This window comes from Arachis hypogaea, chromosome 20 (assembly GCF_003086295.3).
Source record: "Arachis hypogaea cultivar Tifrunner chromosome 20, arahy.Tifrunner.gnm2.J5K5, whole genome shotgun sequence".
NCBI classification, from domain to species: domain Eukaryota; kingdom Viridiplantae; phylum Streptophyta; class Magnoliopsida; order Fabales; family Fabaceae; genus Arachis; species Arachis hypogaea.
In genome coordinates, this window is record NC_092055.1 from 124,761,753 (window position 1) to 124,765,936 (window position 4,184).

Genomic DNA, 4,184 nt, shown 5'->3' on the forward strand with positions numbered 1-4,184 from the left:
GGTGCACACCCAGTAATTTAAAAGCAGTTAGAAGAATAGAAGAGCATCATATATCAGGCCAACTCTGGTATATGAAGGAGAAATTGGAAACTCCGGTGTAAGAGCATGGTATGAAGGAGAAATTGGAAACTTCGGTGAAAAATGAGGGATGTTGCTTTGTGTTAGAACAATTGGAAGAAGCTATGATTATCAAAGAAGAGGAAGAAATGGTTGAAGATTTAGTAGATGCGGAACCTCCATGGGAATCTAGAGTTGTAGAGTATTCCTCCAAGAAGCTTGAAATTGATGTTGAGGAGGATAGTGCACAACCTCCAAGCCATATTCCTTATGAAGAATTGGACGAAATAGATCAAGAGGCAAGTTCCCTTGGTGATGATGATCATGAATCAAGCCAACCGTCTCCCGATGAAATTGAAAGCAACATCGAGGTAGATTTCTCTCAACCTTATATTTATGATTTGAGTGACGGAGAAGAGTTGGATGAATTCAGTGAGGAAGAGCTTAAAGCTGAAGAATCTTTTCAAAAGGTGGAGGTCGTTCGAAAAGGATGGATGGGAGTTGAATATGCTTTGTCAAGATCGTTGGAGACTTCTCTACCTAGGTTGCCATCTACTCCTTCATTTGAGTGGGTAAAACTTATCTCTATTAACTTTCTTGCGCCGCTTGAATATGGTATGCTTGAAACGGATGGCCAACTTAGGAGGCTTTATGGAATTAAGCGTAAGAGAAGGATGTTTAGTGGTTGGAGTTGTAAATCACGGCTCATCAAAGTTGAGACTTCAAGAGCTAGATGCAAGGGTTGGACTAGTGATCAATTGGTTGGATCTAAGAGAAGAGTTTGGTACTTCATTGAGAATTCGGATTGCTTGCCACCTGGTTAGAAAAATGATGATCCACTTAAAGACGGGTGTAGAAACAAGATTTGGGATCCCGGCATACAAGAGGATCAACTTTGGGAGCTTAAAACTTGTGAAGAACTTCATCAAGGCTTGGTGAATTCATTTGGAAATGTTGGAGCTTATAGGAAGTCCAAGCATTGATGGAAGTTTCAAGATGAGTTCAAGCACAAGCCACCATGACAAGGAGCTCGCCAAATGTCCAACTTAAGGACTTTAACTAAAAGTGCTAGGTAGGAGACACCCCACCATGGTAAATTCTTCCTATTTTTCCTTTTGTTTATATTGGTAATAAGTTGTATTTTTATTTTTAGTTAGGTTTATTTAGTTTAAGTTGTGGTTTTAGTTGTTTAATGATGTTTGGCATTACTTTGATAGCTTGTTAGTTTCTTAAAAAAAAAAAAGGACTGTCACGCATACGCGTCGATGCCCAATTTTGGTTCGTGCCAAAACCATGCTGGAACAGTGCGACAGCGCGGCCTGGACAGAGAGTTGTGCCAGGACCGCGCTGGTGGGGTGCTAGGCGAACAACTCAACCCACGCGTACGCGTCATTTGCATTTTCAGCCTTCCACACGTGGGCGTGATTGACGCGCACGCGTCGATGCCTCAATGCTGCTCCATACAAAATTCCAGAGAGTTGCGCGAAATTGGCGCTGGCACAATCTCTCCCCACGCGTATGCGTGCCTCACACGTACGCGTCACCTTCATTTCTCTCCCTTCACGCGTTTGCGTCGCTGACGCGTACGCGTCGATGCCTATTTCTTCCACCCACACGCACGCGTCATCGACGCGTACGCGTGGATTTGAATTCACTAACACCCCTGACGCGTGAACCCTAGCCATTCGCGTCACTCACTCACCATCAACCTCTAACGTTCCTTTCTCCCTCTGCAACTCAAAACCCCATAACCACCCTCCATCAACATACACCACCACCACTCATGTCATTCCGGCGACCGAACGGCCACTGGCAACCACTCCTTTCTCTCCCTCTTCTTCTTTTCCTTCTTCTTCCCTCTCTTTCCCCTTTCACCACCTCTCAGCCGTTTCCTCACTGCCACCACCAGTGACCGTCGTGGCCAGCCACTGCGCCTCTGTTGCAGCCGCCACCTCTAGGCTGGCATCCCTCTGCTTCCATTTCCCCTTCTCTTGTCCTTTCTCTTCCTCTGTTCTAATTCTGCTTCCCAGGTTCACGTTCTTCCTTAATTGAGTTCTGTTTCAGTCATTTACTGCTAGTTAATTTTGTTTAGCTTAATTTAGTTAGAAATGCATGTTAGTTGCCTAGGTTGTTAGAGAATCTGGACTGGATAGTTGATTTAGGTTTGTTTTGAGTAATGCTGCTGTTTGGAAATGCTGCTGCTTCATTGATTTGCCCTTTGCTAAATTAGTTTGCTTAATGCTGTTGATTAGGTTTAAATTGTTATTGATGCTATGTTGCTATCTCATGGATTTACTTTTGTGCTGAACTGGTTTATTTGACGCTGCTGCATAGTATTATTGCTGCTGTGTTGTTGTTCATGGCTGTTTGGAGTGAACTAGCTACTATATATGGCTAATGGTTGCTTGTGCAGTGAGGATGATTTTGATCATTTTCTGAAATTGACTTGTTCTTGCTACTGTAATTTATTTTGTTCGCTGCTGCATGTTGGCTTCTTTGTCTATTTCATATGAATTCACATGTGATGTTTGTGCGTTTAGATGTTGATACATTCATATGACACTTGGTTTGATGGATTGAAATTGGCTGCTCTGTTTGAATATGCACCTTAGTTCATATGAAATTATGGTTGCTGATTTTGTCTGAATCATTTTGAAATTCATATGAGTTGTTGTTTTGCTGCTGTTTTAATCCGGGAACGTCCATTTTACTGCCGAGATGCTGCCCAAATTTTTTCTGAAAACTATTTTACTCTTAACTTCCACTCATGAATTGACTTTAGTACTTTTGAATTTGGATTTATTTTGTTTGAACCAAAGTCAATTCATGGGGTGATGGGTTTTCATTTCCGTTCATTTTGGTTCCCTTTCCAATTGAACTTGTGATTGTCGGAATCAAGGAACTATTTGACGGATTTTTGTGTCAATTAGAACCTTGTTGACCAATGAAATACAATTATGATAACTTGTATTTATCTTTTATTCCTTTGTGCCTGACATATTTTATCATCAATGACTTGCATCATTTTCATGAATGTGAGTATGCTTGTTTCCTAAACTTTTTGAACTTCTCTTAGTTAAGTCAATACTTATCATGCCACCGATCTTTAACCCACTTTTCTAACTTTTGACTTAATTGATTTTCTAACCTTTCTTTTTAGTTTTTCGAACTAACTCTCTTATATTCTTTTGAGCATGATAATTGCTGTTTCATAACGAACAAGCATCTTAAATAGTATCGCATGAATTCTTGGATTGTGCTTCTGATTGATTTGTGAATTTTACTTTTCTTCCATTCCAAGGATTTACCTTTTTTGCTCACTTCATGAGTGTACCTCAATACCCTTCTATTTCTGGTTTCTGTCTGTTTGCTTATTTACTTGCTTTTTTTTCTCTGCTTTGATTTGATAATCTGTTCCCTGGAAACTCTATTTTTCAGGATGTCTGATAGGAAAGGGAAAGGCAAGGCTAAGGTCAACTCCAGTAAAAGGAAGAGAGGACAGTCATCCGTTGTTCTATCGGATGAATTTTGGTGTGAAAAGAAATTTACTGATAAGAAAAAAGCTGATCAACTTGTACCTGCTTCCAACTCAGTCAGATTTTCCAATCTTTACTGTGAACTCATGTTTCCGGTGTTTGTGGAAAAACAGAAACTCTACTTGGAAAGGAAGCTCAGAATACCAACTGATTTGAGGAAGTATACTGAACATCAAATTGAACAGAGAGGTTGGGTATTTCTGGACAGAGATCTAGCAGATATGAATGCATCATGGGTCCGTGAGTTCTATTCTAACTATTATCGGACGACCCTTGATGCAGTTCAGCTTAGGGGCAAGTAGATCTTGGTCACAGAGGAGGCAATACAAGATATCCTCCACTTCCGGCCTAAAACAGATGATACAGATGGTTTTCAGAAGGCTGAGGAGTCTATTAGATTTATGAGTTTTGATTGGGATGCCGTTCGGCGTACTATAGCCATTCGTCCTGATGTTCCGTGGGCTTTGGGAAAGTCGAAGGAAACTCCACGGGGTATCAAGATTGATTATCTCAATGATGAGGTTAAGCTGTGGCAACATATCCTGAGCAATTATGTCATGCCAAGTACTCACGAGTCGGAGGTGCCAGCAG